The sequence below is a fragment of the Clytia hemisphaerica genome, unplaced genomic scaffold (genome assembly GCF_902728285.1).
Source record: "Clytia hemisphaerica strain Z4C2 unplaced genomic scaffold, Clytia hemisphaerica genome assembly, whole genome shotgun sequence".
NCBI classification, from domain to species: domain Eukaryota; kingdom Metazoa; phylum Cnidaria; class Hydrozoa; order Leptothecata; family Clytiidae; genus Clytia; species Clytia hemisphaerica.
The window spans coordinates 203,124-228,340 of NW_027103892.1; positions in this window are offsets into that span (position 1 = coordinate 203,124).

Sequence of the window (25,217 nt, forward strand, 5' to 3'; positions counted from 1 at the left end):
TAACACGAACAATTTTGTATTGTTCCTTAAGTTAACAATACCTTATAAACCTTACTCCATATAACTCCAAATTTCCTTAAAGGGGAACTCAACAAATTTGACATTTTTATTTTTTTACTGATTTTTGGTAATATTAAGTATAAAAATGAGAAAGAAAGTATTTAAGTCCGATCTCTCAAATAAAAATGATGAAAAATCCCTCTTAATTTCAGTTAAAAATATGTTAAAAAAATCACCCCCTTTCTTTTAAAAAAAGATCGACTTCTCTTTGGATTATGACGTCACTGCATTCAGAAAACAGAGAAAATTCAGTTATGACTACAGTATGTTTTCAGAGTTCTGTTTTAAATAAGAAATAAATACATAGAAAAGTATTCCTGGTAAATTGTGGGTGATTTAGCTGAATAACAATAAAAAATCCAACAAGAAACACAAAAATTTAGTCACAAACCCTCTACTGAAGGGCCTGTCTCCACTGATTTTTAGCCTGAGAAGATAAGCATCTTCCTCTTTCTGAATACGGCTACGTCATAAAACAGCTGAAAGTGCGTCTTTTTTATTTGATAAACAATTTCATTTTAGTAGAGGGGAGCCTCTTTTTAAAAGCTCATTAAACAAATTTTTAGAGTGAAAGGAGAGTTGCAACCATGAAATTTTGAAATTTATCGTTGAAACAAACCATTTCAGGATAGAAACAAAAAAATCCAAAATTTGTTGAGTTCCCCTTTAAGTCGAACGAATTTGCGTTTCCCGTGCAGGTTCGAGTTATAGAGACTCTACTGTACTGAGCCGCTGTAAATCTAGACTATATTATGACCCTTAAACAATATACTCAACAGGGGATGCACTGATAGAGGAATACAACAAGAAGATAAAGTTCTGGCTTCCTAAAATTGGCGTTCCTTCAAACGAGGCGTGGACGAAAACCATCAGGTTAATGAACCCATTAGAAAAGGTACATATTTCGTTAAAGAGCACAAAGTGGCTTGAACCTGTTAAAAGTTAGCCAGGAGATAATTTCCTGTAACATCCAAAATAGAAAATGATTAGCCAGGTCCCATTTCCCATTTCAAATTTTCTAACTGTTACTTTCATTTTTTGCATCACTGATTTCAAAATAATTAATAAGATATAATTTGACATAATCGGAATTTGACATATTCTTTTTACTCGCATCAAGATGGCGGGACAAGCTGGAGTTTTTACAAGCTCTTATTTGATTTGGTTGGTCGTTAAGATGTAATAAAAGAATCTTGTTACTTTTTTTTAAAGAACGCGTCATCTCTATCACTTTAAATGACCAATTAGTGAAGTATCTTGTAAAAACTCCAGCTCATTCCAAGATGGCGGAACTAGTAGACAAGTAAGTGATTAAAATTCTCAAAATTCCTTGAATATCTCTAAAATCATAGGGGAAATTCGGCTATTATTGTGAATAATAGCTTCATCAAGTACCACACTGACTATTGTGGTTATTATTTTTCACTCGAACTAGGCGGATTCAGTGAGAAACTGAGCAACCAGTCTACTGCAGTGTTTGGTTTATGACCATGTCACTTCCTTGTTTATGTCACCCTGTTAGGCAGGTTTGACTAATTTTCTCTGATTTGTTAGGCAATTCAGATATATACACTGGCTCTCAGACAGAAGCTAGGCTAAATTATCCAATGGTTGCCCAGAAACATTTCTGATAGAATGTTTTCTCGTTTTCGATTTGGTACAACTTCAACACCCAATAAGCGTCCATTTGATGATTCCACAGAGGATAGTGAGCAGCCTCCTACGAAATCTGGAAGATTCGAACTTGACGAATCCGATTCAGAATGTAATCTTGATGATGAACTTATTGAGTATGTTCAAAAGTATATGTCGAAACATATCTCAGATCGGGTAATCAAAGATAAAATTCTCAAAGATACCCCCGTCCCAACCAATGTACCAAAACCAGCATCACTAGATGTTTACATTAAAGAAATAATTGATGAGTAGTTCTCACATGCAAGAAATATCAGAACTGATAATTATCTGATAAACATTCAGACTGCCATACGCAACATCTTGGGTCCAGTCTCGCACATGTGGCGCTACAGGAAAAAACGTCTCTCTTGGAGCAAGAGGAGGTTGTTGACGAGGAAGATAAAGAGAGATGGTCAAAGGAGCTTGACAGATTAAATGCCCTTTCGAAGGGGTTCGACTCAATTGTAGCCAAGCCTCTCAAAGGACGGCATACTACCGTCGCCACCTGACTCTGGAGTTCTTGCTCTCAGATCATAAAAAGGCTAAAACCCTGCTTTCCAATTGGGAAAAGACTTTTGTAGAAAATACCGACAAAGAGTCCTTGTTTGGTGATAAATTTGAGGAGGAGCTGTGCAAGTATGCCAAAGTAAAGAGAAACCCAAAGGATGCTCTGAGAAACCTGACTGGAAAATCTAAGACTCAACGTGGCCGTGAAAATCGCTTTCGAGGGGCCCCGTGGCAGGTACCGGTTCTTCCAGGGAGCAGCCACCAGCCGCACCAGCAAATTCTGGTTTCGTACCAAGATTTCGATTCAAAAATTTCCACAACTACAACAGAGGTAAGAAAACTTCCTCCAAAAGTTCAAGTGCCTCCTCCCAAAGCTCAAGGCATGGATGGGGTGAGAGATTTCTCTCAGGTCCACCCTCTGGTTCTGGCCTTGTTTCCATCTACAACAAAGAGTTTAAAGGATATTTCAATTACAGGGAGATAGAAACATTTTCTGAAAAACTGGGAAGTATTGACCTCGGACAGGGCAATTCTAAGTTTTGTTTCAGCGATCAGTGCCATAACATATTGGCACTTTTGGCTAATTTACCATTTTTCGAAAATTCAACTTCGAGGACAATGTCAAATTCAGGCCTTCAACTTGATTTCATCGATTATTTCGATCTGGGAGGGATTTATTGGTTTCTAGGCTATATTTCAAGCCCTACTTGACCATTTTTGAACTTTTGGATCCTCGATCCTAAGTCTTAAGTCTAGCGACCCTACCCTTCAAACCTACTTTAGAGCGCTTGCAAATCGATTGTGGTTTCAAAACTTCCCGGTGGATTTCCCTTTTGTGCCAAGTATTTTGTCACCGATTGAGGATACAAAGTGCCTTTCAAAACTAAACCCCCTCAGAGAAGGCCTCAGAAGGAGATCCCAATGACAAGGGAGAAGGTGGAACTTGTAGACAAGGAGATGGAAGCCCTTTTAGAGAAAGGGGCTATTCAGGAAATTCCACCAGGGGGTGGGAGTTTTTTCAGTTCACTGTTTCTAGTGGAAAAGAAAGATTCTGGCCAAAGGCCAGTGATAAACTTAAAACAGCTACTTATGTTCCCCAGGAACATTTCAAGATGGAAGGTTTACACTCCCTAAAGGATCTTATGCTGAGAGGCGACTTTATGGGGAAATATCGATCTCAAGGACGCATACTTTGTAGTACCATTACACAAAGAGTCTCATGATTATATGTGCTTTAATTGGAAAGGGAAACTCAGTTCGTTTGCCTTTGTTTTGGTCTTGCCCCGGCTGGCCCCTTGGGTTTTCACGAAGTTGATGAAAATTCCAATTTCTATAAGCGACGCTTGCATGGGCGGATTGTAGTGTATCTGGACGACATAATTCTCTTAGCTCAGTCCAGGGAGGAATTACTAGTTTTGAGGGACACTCTAATGTATCTGCTGCACAATCTTGGGTTCGTGATCAACATAAAAAAGTCTGTTCTGGTGCCGTGCCAAAAATTGGAATATCTCAGGGTGTTAGTGGATTCTGTCAACATGACTATATCACTCCCGCCAGAAAAGGTAGAAAAAATAAACAGTCTGTTACAGAAAATGAAAGTATCTGTAATGGATCTAGCAAGCCTTTCGAATGGTATTGATATAAAATTCCTTTCTGTCGTCAGATACATCTCGATATTTGATGGGTCTTGGATCATAAAGTACACGCTCATTATTCAATTTATGTTTTGGGGTTTTATTGTCAGTATGGTGTTTTACAAAATCAATATTTATAACTTTTTGTGGGGTGAAGTTGGCTTGTTGACGGTAACGAATTAATGTATTCATTAGCAAACTCAAGTTTATAAAGAGCTGCAATGACATGATTACAGCTGTCACCAAGACCAGCCGTGAATGTACAATAGGATGACAAAACCTCTCCGGAAGCAAAATTTATAACAAACCAAAGTTCATGTTTAGATTCTGTTACCCTTTGCGATGGAATGCATCTTGATTTTATAATTACTCGGTCTGATGAAGCTTTCAACAAATATAATTTATCGACAAAACCAGATTTATAAAATGAATATGCTTTTCGTGCTTTATACTGCCCTATGTATTCTGCTTCAAAGGCCTTTTTCATTAAAATGTACGAAAATACGTGTCCGATGTTTCTAGGTGGTAAAAGTTCATGGTCGTCAGCAAATTTCTCACTTGTAAATGGGTCTTCAATGTTGTGTTTTTTTCAGTATGGCAGGGTAGTTTTCAGGTAGCTGTTTAGGAATATTTTGATCATGTGCATTCAAGGCTCGTGAAGCAAGGGTATATCATGATTTCCAGTGCTGCTCAAGCCACGTCTTTTCAAGCAAGCTTCCAACTGTCCATTGGTCATTTCAAGAAAACTTTCAGTTGTAAAGCTGACATAATGTCTTTAATTTTTGAATCTAAAAATATAAAGCAAATCATATATTTTCAAAGTGTTCACATCCTGGAATAATAAGGGTATAGGGTAAATAAAATGAAGTGCAACTTGATAGAACTGATGCAATTTCAACCATAAAAACATAGAAACACCTATGCAATCATAATGCACTTTGAAGATGTTAAAGTTAACTAAATATTCAAAAAGGCTGAAAGACAGCCAAAAAACAGTAGGAGCCACCATTTTCCTAACTTTGCAAAAAGAATTTGTTTACAAGTTTTTAGTCGTCGTCAGCAACTCCGTAAAAATTTATTTATTGATTTTTTTTTTTTTTTTTCAAACTTTGGACCTGATTACCCAAGATGCACCGCGACCGTGAAATGGTCTATTAAAAAAGTGTTTCAAAGTTGATTAGGTTCGAATTAAGGTTGATTTATGGAGACTATAAAATTTTGATTATCTTTATTCAATTTGCAGCATCTCTGCCAATGGATGGTGGATGTTGCCTGATGACAAAGTTGACAAAATGGATGACACCATCCATGGAATACAAGCAGAAACAATGATTAATGTTGTCACAACTGTAAATCCATTGCTCGAGTCAGTCAGCATAAGCAAACATGGGTTGAACAATGCTGACTTTAAAGAGGAACCAACTCGTTGATCAACTGAGGGCACTTTATTCTCTGTCTTTATACAATTATAGTACCAATCCGTCCCAAAATACCGATCCTTCCCAGAACGTTCGTGCTCAACATGATGTTGCTGTACATAAAACTACTAAAGTACGATTTAAATAATTTTCATGCATTACTTTTTCCATTCTATTTCTCCCTTCCATCCAAGAAAGGCTAGTAAACCCGTTGAGTTTGAATTGACGCAACATTGACATGAGTAAATTTAAACATATGTGTCATGCCATGCGATTTCCAACACACTATAATACCTACCGGTGTTCATTTTACTACCTACCGGTTAACACTGGTGTTTTGCTTCCACCGGTGCTAACTGTTGAATTTTCGCGTCACTGACACCATAACAAACAATGGAACACCGGTGGAAGAAGCGAGCGCCACTGGTTTCAATACTGGTTCAAACCGGTTTACGGGAGCCGAAATTGTATAATTGCTGAATGAAAAATAATGAGAACCATCCTATAAAGAACTTGTTCGGTATTTTAATAATAATCGCATCTGGTTTGGAAGTTTCAAACTCGCGCTGGCTCTTTCTTTAATTTTTCCTATCTGGAGTTGATCTTTAAAGTAAGTTTATATTGGTTTTTCTGTTGACTGATGACAGTTTATTAAATAACAATACTAGGAAACCCAGATCAGATGATTTTTTACTTTTACCTTTGTATGATTTGGGTTTGTTTTAAACCATAAAAATTTGGATTCCTTTGAAGTCGACAAAGCTATCTTTCCATACCAAACACAAATAGTTTCTTATCTAATTTAGAATCCGTTTTCCCACTTAATGTGGCTCTTTGATTATGGATGGGTTAATAATTTATTGTTCGAGATTTAGATTTTTACTAGTCAGACTTTTCCTTTTGTGTTAGCTTGCATCTTTGAGATAGGTAGCAATAAATTGTTAAGGGTCGGCAGGTTTTGAGTAGGGTCTGTCGGGTGATTTTAAGTCAAGCCTTAGGGGGGCAATCACAAATATCTTCATTTCGCGTTCCCGACCACCGACTCAAAAAAATTGTGAAAAATAGAGTCAGGCAGTGAGTAAAATTGTCAGAGTAAAATTGTCAGATTTTTTATTTCCTCTTGTCGAACGATGTTCACTTTCTGAAAAGAAAAGGTGATCTGGAGCAATTCGTGATTCCTTGAATGAAGCGAAAAACTTACGGTTAGGCCACCCTGACACCACATCCAGAAGGGCCCTTTATAGTATGGTACAGTTCCTTTAACGGTAAACATAACATGATTAGTAAAACCCCAAATATTTTCGATGAAAAAAGTATCCTACGTTCTTAAAGATTTTATGTTTTTGCCTTGTAATAAGAAAATTTTTGAACTTGAAAGTAAGAATAGAGACTACACATGATTTGACTGAGATAAAAACAATGATGTTATAGATCTTTTTAGATTTAGATTTATAGAAGTGTATTTCTCAGGTCTATTGACCTCTATGAAACAATCTTACATCGTTAAAATTTATGGATCTTATCATTCCATTCGTTTGTCAATTCTATTATAGAGTTTTACAATTACTGGGCCTCTAACCCACTCTTCTTACAATCATGTTGTTTCCGTCGTAAATTTCTTCAAATAGAGTTTCGATCCTTGATGTTCATCTTTATCTGCATTCACAGTGATCTTTTAATGGAACTTTTGTAAAATCGGGATTTTTTTGGCTAATATCCCTTGTATCTCCTTAAGTAGTGCTCATAAGGAGATGAAATTTGGTACATCAAGTCTCCTTATAGCAATGTAAAACTAGGAAAAAAAGTTTTTTGATATATTAAACTGTTCACCAGTTATTGGGCACTTTCGTTTTCGAGAGATCCCTCTATCCCGTCCTCATCCCGGTTGAGATCCCTCTAAATCGGAATCAAGATAATTTCGGATAGGAAAGTGCTAGAGACTTGAAATTTTCACATAATGTACTTATATTTGTCCTCTAAAGGATAAAGGAAAAAGAAAGCATTTCTGCTCAGTTATTTTCCTAAAATTTGGCTAAAACAAGGAAATTTGAATCCGATTAATCCAATCAAAGATCGCCGTGATTTTTTGTTGTGATGTTACTGCGAGCTTTTTTCTGCTTGTTTTAATCCTCTCAAGTAAGAGTGGCGTTATTGTAACACAATTTCCACATTCGAAGCGCCGGCTTTTATATTGCAGACAAAGCTGAATCTGATAAGCCGGGAGCTCAGAGCAGGCATAATGGACAAGTCTATCACATCTACTACAATGCAAGGTGTCGTTATCTGCTATGATGGTGTTTGTTAAACAGTTATTGGGTGTACAATATCCATAATTTTGTTGAATTTCCTTGTTAGAATTTCCGCCATATTGTTGCATTTTCAGGATCGTGGCAGCGATCTCAGTTTACTCAGTTTAAGGGGAAAAGTTTTAAATTATACAACTCTAATGAACTAATGAATCTTACAAAATTTTGTACAATATGGCTTATTTTTCTCGTTCTTTCAGCCCAGTGAATCCAGTTTGAAGTAGATTGGCAGAAATGAAGAATCTAGGTCAGTTTTAGTCATTTTAGGTCAACAGTGCCAAATGCCAACCTGAATTCACAGGGCTTTTACTTTATTTTTAATGTTAGGCTGAACTTAAAAAATTTTGGTTTGCCGTCACCCGTTTTCCAAATTCAAAACCAGGAAATTAATTCTTCGCTAAAAATCCAAAAAAATGGTTTCAAAAGATCAAAATTGAATAAATATTTGACATATATCATTTTGACTGTAAATCGTCATTTTCAGAAGATGGATTCATTGATCAACTTAAGTATCAAGTCCAAAGAAAGAAGAAACATAGAAGATATCATCGACGGGCAGATGAAAAAAAGAAAATTATTGTATCGAAAGCTTCTTAAAATACAAACATTTATAGCTTTAATTCTGTGCCGGGTTATGTTTTTTTTGGTGGGGGTAAAACTGTCAAAAGGAAGATAAAATACTATAACTGTATAATCTAAGTGAGGTGGGGCTATACTTATGTTGTAATGAATTGACTACTCAGTGTAATATCAATATACATCTAACCTGATAACAGCTGTTCGTAACATTCTCTTATTATACATCTGAGGAAAATAGTCCTCCCGCGGAAAATTCTACAACAAGAATCTTGTTGTGTGCCGAAAAGTTAAAAACTGTTGTCGTTCCTTGTCCTTTTAGACAAACGCGGTCCTTACAATTTTGAGATTGCATATTCGTCAGATTGTTATGTTTTCACACATCCCTTTAGAGCTTCAGCGCGATGTGCTGAAAACATTCACAATATGATCTCAAGCTGCATACACTCTAGAGATATTTTAAATTGTTTAACTCCATTCCACACTCACACTGTCTACAATTATTTTCATTTGTTATAGTCAAGGGATGTGTCATTTACTGTCTCTATTTTGTTTCTTATACCTTACTAGGTTTACAAAAAGCATTTCTCATCAGATGGGTACCTACACGGCACTACTAAACCAGAAATCAAATGAAATTCATATATCCCTACAAGTCAACACTGACGGTGTCAGTCTGTTTAAAATTTCAACAATGCAAATTTGGCCAGTTTATTATACCATCAATGAACTGAGTCCATCTTTGAGGTAATTTTCATATCTCCAATAACAATAAATATAAAAGTGCATTTTTATTAGAATTTTAGAAGTTTTGTTTCCTTTGAATTTAAATACTCTTAAAAGTAGGTTAAACCATTATTTTATCAAATGTATTCTCATTTACAAATTTACATCCTAAACGTTCTCTTTAAGGTATCAGAGAAAGTATCGTATTTTTGGCGGTCTTTGGTTTGATAGAAAGAAGCCAGATTTCAAATCTTTCCTAACACCATTTAATAAAGAACTTACTGACTTTGGAAAAGTTTCTGTATTTTTTATAGAATTATCCTTTTTATTAGGCTACACAATATCTTCTTATTTTCAAATATTTAAACTCATTCTTTTTGGGATAAACACTTTACCACTCTTCGGAATGTTGAAAGTCGTCAAGCCATGAGTGTGCAGTAGTTTTAAGTGACACAGTGCCAAATCTCTAAAGATTTTTCTTTCGTTTCTCTTTAATCACCAAAAAATATGGTATAATATATACTCTTGTTCGAAAAAAATAATTTACACTTAAAAATTTCGTTTTTATTTACTTTTTTTAAACTAAAACGAGTTGGAGTGACTTCGCTTCCCCGGGGGCGGGCTCATAGATCCGCTACAGGGCCTATCCGTATGGAAGTATGAGATGCCCTAGGGAAAGCCTGGTCATCTCGCTTACCCGTATAAAATAAAAAGGGAATCACCTAGGATGAGCCCGCTAATAGATATATGTCACCTAACAAAGAATCTGTGATTCCCTGACCTATATGGGAGTAAAACCTCGATAGAAATCTAAATCAAAATCAAAACAAAAGGTAATCAAAACCCAAGAGTAAAACCTCAAAAATCAACAACAAACCTCAAAAAATCAAAAACAAGGTAAGAGAGGGATACTCTGGTCTGGTTGGTGTATGTAGAGAGAATATAATCATTAGCTGCAATAACTGAGGACAAACATAAGGCCTAGAGACACAGACAAGGGAAGAGCGGGGGTAGAAGAGAGGGAGAGAAAAAGTCTCAGACCTGAATGTGAGTCCGCAGTTACTGACAGCTGTATATCTAGTAGATAAAAATAGTGTAGTTTTATGCACCAGGGATATAGGGGGGCGTACGGTTTTTCGGTATTGCGGAAATCGACCCTTTTTTCTTCGGAAATTCGGAAATCAGGCAAAATTCCTTCGGTATTTCGGAATTTTGAAATTGTTTCGGTATCGGAAATCCATGAATTTTAGCTTCGAAATTTCGGTATTGTTTTTATCCCTTTTTTTCGGAATTTTGGGAAATTTGATGAAAAATTAGTCAAAAAGAGGAAAAATGCCCAAAAAATGGGTATCGGAATTGCAAGTATTTTTTTACGGAATTTCGGAAATTTTGGCAAAATTATTCGGTATTTCGGAAATCGCGAACCCCGTACGCCCCCCCGATATAGTGTTCTAGTAAAGACTTTAATAATACTCTGTTTTTATTGATATGCCAGTTCTCTATTAGTTCCCGAATTCTGACAATGTCCTCACTGTATTCAGCATTTGTGATGTCATCGTTCCCCAGGTCAAACTTGATTTTACTGCATATGACGGTTGAGGGTAGGTTGATTCCATTACACAAGGCTATATTGGCAGCTTCAGAAGCAAAGGAGTAATCAAAGCAGACAGTCGAGGTGGTGGTCGCCGCAATTGTATAATCTGAGGTCAGAGGATTCGAGAAGAGCTGTTTCAACAGAGAAAGTTTACGTTTTTTCCGACAGTTTCGAGATGTCAGGGATGTTTGTTATATACACGGTGGAGGTGGTTTCGACTATTCTTTGAGACGTTGAAAAGTGATTTAAGACAAGTTCTGGCGGAGATGTCCAGTTGGTTCAATTCATTTTTATTTAATGTACACAGTTCAAGTCCATACAAAAGCTTAGGAATCAAAATGGAGCTGAACAGAGTGACAATTGAATTAGGGTGACAATGACGTATGCCTGCTGTTACGAGTGAGGTTGCTGCTGCCCAGAGTTCAGATAAACGACTATCTTTGAGTTTATTAAGGCTAATAAATCCCCTTTTGACGCTCCAGGAGAAACCAAGGTGGATTAGCTCGTTTTGTGGAAGCACAGGTATACCGTTGAGGGTCAAGCTAGGATTATCAATAGGACAACTGCCTGAAATGACGAATAGAGTTTTTGATTTGGATAAGGTGTGACAAAATTTAATCCCGTTCTTTTGGCCAAACAACTCATATATCCTGATCATACGTTGGAGTTGTTATAGACACGGACTTAAGAGAACTATATCGTCTGCATAAGCAATTATTGACGTGTTAAAGTTATTTGGGAGGAATGTTCCAATATTTGAAGATTGAATGGAGTTCAGTAGGTCTTCAGTATATATGTTGAATAAATATGGTGATAAAACACTTCCCTGGCGTACACCTTGAGTCAGAGGGAACAAGACTGAGAAATTTGAGACGTAGTGAACGATTGCAGTACCATTTAAGTAAAGTCTGATTAAAAATGCTATGACTGTGTTGGAAATGTTTTTGGCGGCCAGTTTTTTGAAGAGTGTAAGCCAATCACAACAGTCAAAGGCTTTTTCCGCATCGAGACTGCATATGTAAACTGGGGTGTTTCGACTGTTGTAGTATTTTACTGTGTCCAGAATGATCGTTTCTGCGTGAATCGTTGATGAATTGGAATTAAAACCGAATTGAGTGTTACTGTTTTCCTTTAACGTTGGGCATTTCTCCACAATGATGAGTTCTAAAAGCTTTGTAATCATCGGGATCAAGCTTATCCCACGGTAATTGTTGGGATCGCTAAGGGACTTTTTGTAAGATTTCACGAGAGGTATAATGATTGACGAGCTAAGGTCAGATGGGATTTCCTCCGCTGCGAAAATGTCATTTGCTAGACGGGTTAGATAGGTAACGAAGGTAGGTGATGTTGCCAGTAGGTAGTGCTCCCCTTTTAGTTGAAAAGGATCTCTGGTTTGAGAGGGAGCAATCCTTGTTCCAAAAGTCTGTATTAATAAAAATCAAAACCTACTTTATAGGACAATTGCTGAATACAACTGATGGAGAAAAGTTGGTAAAAGTGCATCTATTGTCTGGGATATTTTATGCCCCTGCCAAATCTCCATTTCAAAATCTAGTGCCGTTCAATGGTGAATACGGTTATCCATATTGCCTTGAACCTGGGAAAACAGTAAAAGTTGGTATCAGAGGACATACACATTGCTACTCATTTAATTTTGACTCTGAAACTGGACATGCCGCTTCAAGAACCCATAATGGTACATTAGCCCATGCTAAAAAGGCACAGCGTGAGGTGAGTATACTTTATCTATCCATCTATCCATCCATCAATTTATACCTTCTCAGTGAATCATACTTGGATCATCTGTGCTATGTTGGCAAAATTCTGAAAATATTCTATTCAAGCTCAATATCACCTTCTTCATAACCTGCTTGTAATTAAAAGGTAGATTCACGCCACTTTTTCACACCTTTCTTCGGAATTTTAATTAACAACACACATTTTACATTTAAACAGTATCCCTTTTAAACCCTCAACAATTGAATCTGGAAAAGAATCCAAACAATGTGGTGTTAAAGGTTTCTGTTGGCCAATGTTCATACCAAGATTTGATGTCATCAACGGAATGGGTCTTGATTATTTGCATAACACATTACTTGGTGTAATCAAGATGTTGGTAAAGTTGTGGTTCAAAAAGAAGTATAAAGGTTAACGATGGTATATTGGGAATAAAGTTAATCAAGTAGATAAAGCTATTAAGTCTTTGAAGTTACCAAATCTCATTAGTCAGTCGGAACCACTACATATAAAGGGCAACTATTGCCTTAATGGGAAATATTTCCCAAACGGGAAGTTGAAAGTAACCCAAAAAGGAAACTGTTTCCAGATTGAAAATTTCATCACTTTTCTGTTTCCCCGTTTCGGTCAAGAACTTTTCATTGTTCCCGAACGGGGAGTTTTTATTTGTAAACAAAGCAGAGAAGAAGTTTCCAAATAGGGAAGTTTTTAACTGGGAATGGAAAAAGTAGAATTAAGAAGCGATTACCCGGTGGATTTCTTAACTACCCGGTGGATTTCTTAACTACCCGGTGAAAGGTATTTATTTACCCTCTCTTACAATAGGCATCAGTTATTTACCTTCTACGGCCATTTCCGGAGTGCACAGAGGTCACATTCCCGATCGGGAAACTGGTTAACTTCCTGATTCGGAAACTCTATCCATTTCGGGAAGTTTTTCACCTTCCCGTTCGGGAAATATTTCCCGTTAAGGCAACTTGCTTTGGTACAGATGGAAGATTGGAGAGATTACCGCCACAGCGAACATAGTCTTTTTGCAAATCGTTGATTACTTCGCCATGAAGATCATACATTGGGAACTTCTGTGTGATTTGATCCATGCAGGGACCAATGAATGTTGCGTCACCTCCGTCAGCCAGTGGAAGAGTGACAGTGTAGGTGCCATGGTTGGATTGGCTTGATACTCCACCAACGCCACCCATTGTGATTGGACCAGCATATCGTTGGGTTGCACGATTGCCAAGTTGAGTGATAGCGTGATGTCGAACAATGAAATCACAGCATCCCGTGTCGTAGAATGCAGTGAATTGTTTGTTGCCAACAAGTATTGATTGGAGCATGAAGATAGCTTCTGGATCCTCATCTGTGTCAACTGAGTGAAAGGTCAACTTGATCTCCTTTGAGTATGATGGCACAGGTTGTCGTATGATACATCTGGTCTTGTAGTGTTCCAAGATGTCGATGTTTTGTTTGTGCGTCTTGTGTTCTTCACCAGTACATGCTTCTTGGGTTTAAATGGCTGATGATATGGATGTTGACAGATAAAGGTTTGTTGGCATTGACCATCTTTATGCTTGCCTTGATCGCGTCTTGCCCCTGGAAAGAGACACTGGTAGCAGAGGTTCTTGAGTTGAAGGGTCTTGAAACGTTCTTCAGGTGTCATCTCAACAAATACCTTACAAGAAAAGTATTGTGTAAGCTTTGTACCATTTGGACCATTGGTTTGAGTGTGTTTAGTATCTCCGCAGATGTAACAAGATGATTGATCTGGAAAGCTGTTGTAGGTTGACCGCTTTCCTTTGCCACCGCCATTGCCATTGGGTGATTTGTTGTTGTTGTCTGGTTGTTTGGTAGCAGATGACTTCTGGATGGCAGCCTTCTGTTGATGGACTTGCATTTCCTTTTCAAGAAAGTCAATGAGTTGCTTCCTATTTGATTTTCCTCTCTTTGGTACCTCACAGGATAGGTTGAGCCATCTCATCATGCGTTGTTCACCAAGCATCTGAGTGATTTGGTTGATTGCATCGCTGAAGTAGAGTTCGTTTTCGATGTCATGGCTATATGCAAGGCTCATAAGATCTCGCATAGCATTTGTTAGTTGTGATAGAAAGTCAATGATCTTCAGTGGATCTTTGGATTTTTGTCTTGTATAAGCCTTGAAGTTTATGTTGGAGTAACATTTGTTTGTCTCCAAACACAGTTTTTAGACGATCCCATATTTCGGAGATACAATCGATGGTTTGAACCAGAGATAAGGCTTGGCCGCCAAGGTGATTATTCTTGACAAGTTCAGCTTGAAGTGTTTGGGGAACAGAGTCTGAGTATAGCTTCTTAAATTCTTCAATAAAGGTATAGATGTCAATAGAGGAATCATACCCGCTGAATGTGCTGAGCTTGATGTTGAGGCGACGTTTGTTGAAGGCTTCCAACTTTTCAATTAATCTCGACTTCAGTTCTTGATTGAGTTTGCTCTCATATTCCTCCTTTTTGTCTTGTAAGGATGTATAATTTATTTTAAGTTCATTATACATTGTCATATTTGGGTGCAAATAGATAAGTTCTTGTAACCTCTTTGAGATTTTCTTTAGTTCTTTTGTCTGGGTTTCCAACAGGGATTTACGTTGTTTGAGATCGTCGTTGCTGATCAAACTGATGGTGCACAGCATTGAAGTGTTGAGAAATTTGATGGAACGATTAATTTCACTCACGATGAATGAAGTCAGATTTTTGTTTGTCTGCATCGGTCTGAGTCTTGGTGTTTGAGTCACTGTCGTCCTTGAAGAATTAGTTGACTTTTCCGATGTATTCAATGACATTGGAGCAAAGCTTGGTAAATGGTTTTGCGTACGACTTCTGGTAATCGTCTTCTGATAGGTTCAGTTTCAGTTGTCTGTTAACTCTTTTGTAATCAGTTCGTAAAGTTTCTAAACGAGTAACACAGGTCTTCATCCGGTCAGGATGTATCATATCAACAGGGTTGTCCTCCATAGTGTCCATGATTTCGTCATGAAGCTCTGCCATTGAAAGGAAAAGTTCTTTGAACGCACCTGTTTTGATAAGAGGTAACATTTCTTTTGGCTTGGTTCCCTCATCAGTTGGATGAGGTTGATCTGTTTCTGTTAAGTTGGCTGGATTGGTATCCGTTTGAATTGGAGGTGTGGTCTCCTTAGGTTTTGTTGCAGGTATTACATCCTTTGTTGAATTTGGAGGTGTGGTCTCCATTGGAATCTTACGACCAGTCTTTGAGAATGTGTCGAAGTTGAATCTGTCCTTTGACCCTTTCTGTTCGAATGTTGGGTCAGGGGCAAATGAAGGTGAGACTGGCTGTGTTCGTAACACAATTGAAGTATGGTTCGAACTAAAATGAAAAAATTAACTAAGTCTTACAAAAATATCTAAGTAATTGAAGTATAATTGCATTGAGAATAAATTGAATTTGAAGTTATAATTGAAGTGTCTATGTAAAAAGTTTAGGTTGAAGAAAAAATATAAGTTGAAATGGCTAAGGGGTCAGTGCAAAAAGTCAACACCCAGGCAAAATGGCAGACAGGAAAAGCAACCACTGAAAAGAAAAAGCAAAACTTACCAGCTAGCCTGGGTATGAAAACTGTGTGAAAAGTGTGTGACTAAGTCATATTTGAATTGAATGGCTAAGTCTTGTTGAAAGTTGAAATTTGGAAAATTGATGTTCACCCTTCAAGTGTTCCTTTTGGAATGAATGCAAAACTGAGAATGGCACTGCTATTTATCAACTTGTGTATAAAATACAGACCAAATATTTATAAATGAAAAATGCAGAATAAAGCAAAGTTGACTTATACTATTTGAAATTTATTGAATAAATTGACATAAATTAACATAAATTAACTGAAAATGTCCAAAAACACAAAAACAGAGAACAAAACACAGACCAGACAGAAAAATGGCCAAAAAGGGCAAAACACAGAAAACACTGAAAAGGCCAGAAAGACAAAAAACTGAAAACTGCAGCTGATGCTGTGACAAGCCCTCACAAGTTAAAACCACTCGTATGACTGGCTTTGATGCAGAAACTAATACCTTTGTGCATGTTGATTTATAAAGAGTTGTGTGAACAAGAATTAGTTTGCGTGTTTAATAAAGATGCAACATTACTTGAGAACACAAATGTGTTGATTAGAACAAAGTCGCTCAGAGAAATTAAAGCAAAAATTGAACACTCATCTGCTGCAAGAAGTTGGCTGGACATAAGTAGTTCATAATATAAGTCAACAATTGTTTGTTAGTTTTAAAATTTAAAATTTAAAAACAACTGCTCTAGGTTCTTTAGCAGGAGGACTTTTGTATTTTTAAAAGATGGTATTTTCACTGATTTTCTCAGTGTTTAAATTTTTTTGAATAACACATAATTCTTTAACATTTTCTCCTTATCATAGAAGAAAGAAAAAATTGAAGAGTAAGACTTTTAAAATGAATGAAAAAAATGAAACCCATGTAGATCAAACGGTAAGATCCTTATTTACTGTCAGTAATTTACATCCTCCTTATTTCAAACATGTAGTAAACTATCTTCACGTGAAATGCAAAGACCAGTATCAAAACCTTGAAATTCTTACACCCATAAGGAAATAATGCAGAATAATTTGTAACATTTGTAGCATTGTCTTAATACAAGTAGATTTTGGCATCTTTAAACTGCTTTTTGGTTTCAGAAATTTTGATTAGAAAGTGCACACAAAGCTGCATTCTCCATATTCTAGGAAAGAATCATATTGCTTCTCTTGTTCTCCATTGCAGTAGGACACGCATTTTCTGTTCAGCCCCAAATAAAGGAAACAGCTTGCTCACAAAGTGCACTTTGTTATTCATTCATAGATATCATCTCAATTTCTAAACAAGCGTGGGAAAACATATTGTCAATAATGGCCAGCCAGCATTGATCTTTCACTTTACTCTTCGGAAAGTTGGAGTACTTGCCGCACCAGATGGAATTAAGCTGGTGTACGATATGACATCTGAAAATGCCAGAAGAAATGAACTGACATCAAGGTATGGTCCTGTAGTTCATTTGCTTCATTATTTTTAGATTTACCTGGAGGTCCTAAATAAATTGAGAATAATGGTTATCCAGTATACAAGCGTCCGGATAATGGTAGAACGATTCACAAAGGTAACCGCGTTCTTGATAACAGGTTATGTTGTTCCTTATAATCGATATTTGTGTAAAAAGTAAAATGCACATATTAATGTTGAAGCCTTTTGAATTGTGAAGGCAGTACAATATTTATACAAATATATTTATAAGGGACATGATGTTGCGCATGTAGAGATTAATGAAATGCTTGCGTATGATGAAATAAAGACGTACCTTGCTGATGCAAGGTATGTATCAACGCCTGAGGTCGCTTGGCGTTTATTTACTTTTACAATGCACAAGCAAAGTCACACAACTATCCGCCTTGCTTTGCACTTACCCAATGGGCAACCTGTGTTTTTCCGTGAAGGTCAAGAGCAACAAGCCATGGATCAAGCCAATAACGAAGAACGCAATACAATGTTAACAACTTGGTTAAAATTGAATCGAGCAGATGAATCAGCAAATCAGTACCTGTACACGGAAGTCCCTTATCATTACATTTTTTATAAGAAGTGGAAGAAAAGGCAAAATAACAAACATAAATTGTTTGCACGAATCTATAATGCAACTATCAGAGAGGGGGAGCGCGTGTCTTGTTACTTAATGTTCCTGGTGCAACGTCCTTTACAGATGAGACAAGAGGCTGAAGAGATCAGACCACGATTGAATGTTGATCAAACTGCTGTCTATACTGCTGTCATTCAAGCTGTTTTAGGAAATGACCATCAGGCTCCTCAAGTTTTTTCCTTGACGGGCCTGATGGAACAGGTAAGACATTTACTTATAATTATATTATTAGAGTATTTACTGGTCAACATAAAGCAGTAGCAACATGTGCCTGGACCGGAACAGCTGCCATTTTGTTAGAAAATGGTAAAACGTTGCACTCTATTTTTGAATTACCAGTACCAGTCCTTGACAACTCCACATGTAATATCAAGGCAAACTCCAAAGCAGCTGATTACTTGCGAGCAAAAGATATCATTATCTTGGATGAATGTTCAATGATTCCAAAGTATCCTTTGGAGGCCATTGATGCTCTACTTAGAGATATTTGTAAAAGTAACGTCCCTTTTGCAGGAAAAGTTGTTCTTTTAGGTGGGGATTTCAGTACCAATAGTACGTAGAGGTGGAGATACTCAAATTATGGAAGTGTGTTTGAAACGTAGTCCACTCAGGTGATTTGTACAGGTTTTTTTTCAATTACGCACCAACACGAGAGCCCAAGAAGGTGAACAGAGGTTTGCAGACTTTTTGATCCAACTTGGTAATGGACAATTACCCTTGAAGGAAAACAACCCTTATGAGGGTTAAATCGAGATACTTCGAGAGTGTATTCTTGGTGGTCAGAATCGAGTGTGATTAATTACGTGCGCCCCGGCCCTCGAGGGTCGTGCCTCGTGCGTCACGTGCCCTTGTGGGTAGTTTGTGGGTCCTGAAAAAAATTACGTGGGTCCTGAAGATGATTTTGTGGGTTCAGTAGTCACCTTCTGGGAAAAGTTCAATGAAGCCTTCAAAAAGGCAAATGACTGCACGTACAACTTTGGACCATCTGGTTGGTGCACAGACATGGCCACTGCAAACTTCAACAGATCAAATACTTGAAGAAATAAAAGGATGTGAGTTTCATTTTAAACAGTCCGTTGAAAGGAAAGCAAAACAACTACAAGAACATGGTGATTCTGTAAAAAAGCCCTAGAACTACTCAACGCATCTACTGAAGATGCATACAAAGCTGCATACAACAATCTGAAGTCTTTCATATCAGGTATTTAATTTTATTTTTATTGTGGATTTCTCAACCCCACTAACACTCTTCTGTCACAGACCTGCTGCTACCCCATCCCCACTGGAAAATTCGGCAAAAAATTCGTCTCCGGTGGGGAAATACGAGCTATGAAGTGACCTCCTTCTAACCTTTTCAGGTGACAGAGGGTTTGGAATAAGCGGAAATATTAATTAGCACCCCCCCCCCCCGGCTATTAGATACCCGAAAGTAAGTAAAATTGTAGCTCATTTTAAGAGCTCAAAAATCCGTATATCTTTCATAAATTTCACTTTTAGAAAAAGCAAGTGATTTAAAAGATTGGCTTTTTTGGTGGAACACACGTAAGGAACTGATATTTCGTGCATTCAGAAGAATTGACGCACCAAGGAGAAATCTCTCTGAAGTTGTGCATGCCGGATGGAAAAAACAAAAGGAACATAGGATTAAGCTTGGTAGAAACCTGTACTTTTGACTTCAAGAAAAGCCTTCTTCTTTCCCAGAACATAAAGGATATTGAGAATGGGAGTTATAAAGGGGGTCGTGGACCTTCGGTTGTGGAAAGCTAGGAGAGGAGAGCTGAACGACAAGCTGAAACAGCAAGTCGATTCGGTGGAGATCTATTGGATTTTGGAGTCTCGAAGGTCGCTCCGCAAAAGAAGAGAACCCCAAGTACAGAAAACGAGGGATGTAATCCCCCTGCAAAAAAGAGAACATGGTTGGTTGAAATGCTAGCACGGCGTATTGCCACTGTAGAGACGGTCAAGGAGACAATGAAGATTAGATCGTACAAGAAAGACAGTTCCTTAAATTGGTCTTTTCAAGTGTGCAGTAGTGTCAATGGTAAGGTCACTTACACGACACAAATTTGCAGTGTTCCTTCATGATATTTATTTATTCTATATATTGTATTTTGTTTACTTTGGACTTATTTACCTTATTGTATGTTCGGGAAGAGAATTGCTGCTGATGACCACTTCGGTGGACCTGTGTCGCAGGTGACCATGTTTTCTTCTTGGTACATAAGTCAGTCCAGCAACAAGGGTCGAAACTGAGCTACTTATGTACCCTTACAATATTGGTACCGGATATGTCATTTTATTGGATTTGTCTTGTCATGTGTATGTCAGATGGAAATGGTTATTTAGGTGTGTGGCATTGGGTCGATGGATGTGTACTAAGTGGCAGTTTTTACACTAGGCTTGGATAGTGGTAGTATTCGAGTATTTGTTTTGAACTATTTCCATCGTATATATTTTTTCTTCGGATATATTTGCTAGTTTTGGGTTCAGTTGTTAAACTTTTTCATTTGGAAAGGTAGTTTTTGGCCTTCATTGACAGCTCTGTATTGCTTTCTTCATGTACATGCCCAGACTTAAAAAAGAATGGCACCAAGGTCTATTGTAAACATATCTTGTTTGTTTTGTTCTACCCATTGGACCGAAAACCTATATAGTGTTTGTTTCAAAGACATGTTGGTGATGAGGATCTGAAAGATATTCTTTCAAAAGAGGTAGACGTAAAATACGTAAACCAAACAAAATCTGGTAAAACTACAAGTGATTACCAAGCTATTCTTTCCAAACATCCTAATTTCAACGATCAACAGGTTTTCATGATACATCACAAAGAATCACGTACAGCAATATGCCAAGGATGCAAGGCTGTTCTCGTTCTCGGTAATCTAGCGATAAAAGTTAAGGGTGCATTGAGAGTACCATATGGGAAGCAAAAAGCTGTTCGGGAAGATGCAATGTACATTTGTTCTAAGCGAGAATGTCTTAGAAAAAAACCTCGATGGACAAATATTAAGTACCCTGGTAGTTTTTCTTAGACGGGTGATGTTACAGAGGAAGAAAAAAATACATTTGTTTTACTTTAAATAGGTTATTATTTAATATTCAAGTAGTTGATCCCGATTTACGACATTTTGTTTAATTTTTGATTGATTTATGACTTTTGACTTATTTCTTGATTTATATTTAAAAAACCGCATTTTTGATTTATGATTATCTCTGACCATTTGGTTTTAGTGACCTCGAACCGCTTAAAACCAACGCTAAGGCTACAGACAGAGACAATTTCGGAAAAATCCCCACCTTTGGACTTATAAGGTTTTCTTTAAGTTGAAAATTCTGATCCTTAGAGAGACTGTTTTTACTTTGATCCAAATGCCTTTTAGTTTTTTCAAAACTGAAAAACACCCAAGGCGGGGGGGGGGGGGGAGGATTCTCGGATGGGAATTTTGTACACGATACGCGCCCCCTGTATCGAAATCAATTCGGAGGATGCGTGCAGCCAAAACAATCGTTGAATTTTTATCTTCTCTTATTGTTCATTAAAGGTTTTGTACAGTTATTATAAGCCAGTTACTATTTTTTTAGATTGTAACGTAAAATTTCATCAAAAATGTTCTATTATATTTTTTAGTTTATTAAAAAGAATTTTTTTTTGAATTGGGGACCAGATGATTAATCAAATTTCAGGCCCATATGGTCTTCTAATCACTGAGTTATTTTCAAGTTGCTTTGCTACAGTACAAAAGCTTGTAAATTCTTTCTTTAACCCTTAAACGTCGATGGTGGTAATTAGTTACCACCTAAATAGCACAGCGCCGGAACAACTTTACACGAGCAGTCTTAAAGTAGCTAAAATGTGTTTTGCCGAGTTTTAATTGGCTAGCCTATTTTTTTGCCGAGATCAGTTTAACATTATTTACAAAGATGGTAGGGCAAGCAAGGATAGTGGGAAGTAATTTTACGGGCTCACTTGAAACTTGTATAAACTTTGAAAGACACAACTTCTGTTAAAAATTTAAAAAGCTGTTAGTCCTATACATAATTTGTGCAATAGATACTCAAAATTCCAGCTTTAAACTTAATTTTTGATAAGTTACAAAGAAGCCTCAAAGTCAAAATTTTCATTATTTTTTTAACATTTCAATTATTTTTTTTGTTTTTAATTCCGCCATTATTACGCACGAGCGAGCTCAGCGAGCGAGTGCGATTCTTTTGGCAAAAGCGCGGGAATAAAAGCTGATATGCGGGGTGATAAAATCGATTTTTCAGCTTTTTTAGCCTCGTTTCCATTCAGACTTTCGTCGTCGTGTGCAACTGTCTTAACTCCGAACATGGAGAATTGTCAGTTACACCCGACTGTCTATTGGAAGCATTACGTAATGGATTTTTTCCAAATCTCTTTTTAAATCGAGCTCCAGCTTTTTTATACGACGATGAGACGTCATTTCTTCGAGAAACGTCGCCCGAAAATATAAGTATCCTTCTCAATCGGGAAATGTTGCCCGGTTCGGAAGCGTATTGTTGATCGGACCATACTGCTTTCTAACAGTCAAAACAAAGATGGCGGCAAAAATAAACAACTGGAAACAAAGATGAGGTACATCATCAAATTTGAAGAGAAAGAATACTTAACCAGGTACCCTCAAGAAGACATCAGATCTTGATGCGAGTAAAATTAAATATGATAAAAGCCAAAGACAACTATGGAGGGAAGGGAGAATGCCGAATTTGCAATACAGAGGAAGAAAACACTAAGCACTTATCACAATGTGAACTAGTAGAAGAGGAAAAAGTAACGGAATTTAATATTAAATCAGACAAAGCTGTATGTGAAAGAAAGGTGATCAATCGATTTAAGGAAATAGAACGAAGATGAAGTTTTATTATTATTCCTTCCTGGATTTGATGTTTGGTTTGGCATAAGAGATTGATGCAATCTCTTGAAAAACAGGACATTTTATCAACTTTCACAACAAACTAGCTTCAATTTTGCCTGTATATTTACACAAATTCTAACAAGGCAGGTGACTGAATTTGTGGATAAATCTCACCATGCTATATTTAAAAAATTAAATACTTGCAACATCAAAAAAGTTTGAACTCACTTTTTTATTTTGGTCAGATGGTAGATGCGGCACCCAAGGAAATGGTTGTGGTTGGATATGAACTGGTTAGCTTTAATGTAAATATTTAAACCCGGACCAAAATTTACTGATTGATGATTGAATTTCCCTTGGTGTTTTAAAAATGCAACGTGGAAAACTTTTGGTTGTGAATTTGGACATTTTCTTGCACGTGCGTTTAAAACGTGGAAATTTTTGCTGTGAATTTGGACATTTTCTTCCAAGTGCGTTTAAAACGTGGAAATTTTTGCTATGAATTTGGACATTTTCTTCCCCGTACGTTTAAAACGTGGAAATTTTTGCTGTGAATTTGGACATTTTCTTCTAAGTGCTTTTAAAACGTGGAAATTTTTGCTGTGAATTTGGACATTTTCTCCCCCGTGCGTTTAAAATGTCGAAAACTTTTGTCGTGAACTTGACATTTTCTTCCACATGCAAAAATGAAAAAATGTAGCGTTTCTGGAATGCGGGTGAAAGAAAGAAGCTTTCATGCGGCCGGCCAGAAAAATCATTTTTATTTGATTTTTTTGATGACTTAAGTATATAATAAGATCATTGAAATAGAACTTTAAAGGTCAGAAGGTAACTTTTATGTACAAACAGTATGAAGTAAGCCCTGAATATACTAATGTATCAACTACTAACTAACAAACAAATCTTGATTTACAAGTGGGAATATCTAACCAAACTACTTTGATAGCTTAAATGCTCCAACTTGATTTTTTTAATAATGAACTATAAAGATGAACCCAAATTATTATTTTTCACCCGGTTGGTTTCCAGAAACGCTACAGTACATTTTTTTTATTTTCCCCTCAATTGAAAATTTTTTCAAGCAATATCCAGGCATGAAGACTTTTTTTCTTTTTGGAAATTTTGGAAATTTTGATTGCCAATTATGTGACATTTTTTGCTTTTGCAGCATACTTTTGAAAATTATAAAATGCCTTCTGCTAGTGGAATTTTTTCCTTTCCACGTTCTTTCAGATTATGAAAATGTTTCCCAGTATATATATATAAATTTTTTTTTTCTTCTTTTTTAGCATTACACTTTTTTTTATATAACAACCAGTAAAAATTTTCTGAGCCTCGACTGTTCTTATTTTTTTTTTTTTTTTGCACTTTGAGCTTCTATCATGTTCTTATTAATAGGATGTAAGTGAGCTATTTTAGGCATTATACCCAATTTTTATTACTTTGACCCCTAAATTGCTTGAAATTGAGTAGTTTCAGGCTCAGCATTGTTCTTACATTATTCCTATTTTTTGGCGATTTTGAGCCTCGTTGTTCTTATAAAAAGTGTATGTTTGAAATTATGAAATTGTTTCCCTGTTTTGATTTGACATGCATTTCAAAAAATATAACTTTTGGATGCTATAATTTTTACCTTTTCTCCAATCTTTTATATATTAAACCTTTTTTCCAATATTTTATATATGAAAGTATATATCAATTTTTGATGAACAAGATCAATTTTTGTAGATATACATTACCCCCTGATTTAACAAAACGAGAAAGAGAAAAAGACGGAACAAAATTCCGTTACTTTGCGCAATGTATCATAAGACATTTTTAATACCAAAAAATCCTTATTATGTTCTTATTTTAGGTCGAAATTTTAAGATATTTGAGTTAAAAAAACTTCAAAAAAGCAGTTTGTTTTGAAAATAGAATATCAACTTTCTTTTGGTTCACCAGAGTTTGTATATGTTTAAAATGCATTGATAGAAATTTTCCTTAATCTCGTGACGATCATGAAAATTACATGGTTTGTTCACCATGCAAGTATCGCGATAATAGCCCAAACCATGCCTCGAATTATTTCCCGATCACGCATCACGCAAACGGCTGGGTATAAGTTTTTAAAATTGTATCATAAAATAGCTAACTTTCTCATTCCCGGGAAAACATACCTAACTCATCTCCGGGATCTTTTCGCTTCTAGGCGTCTCCGACAAAAATTGGTCTTAAATCTACTTTTGTGATGTTTTGGTCCTTTTCCGTTGTACACTAGCAATCGGAAAGTTTCGCTGGGAATAAGGAAGTTTAGCAATCCTACGGTATGTCGTGTAAAAAACCTTTCGCTTGCGAACACGAGATTTTCGTATCGTGCGTAACCCCTTTTACAATTGATGAATTTTTGATAAAAAGTAAATTTTTTCCTTCATTTTGTTCAAAA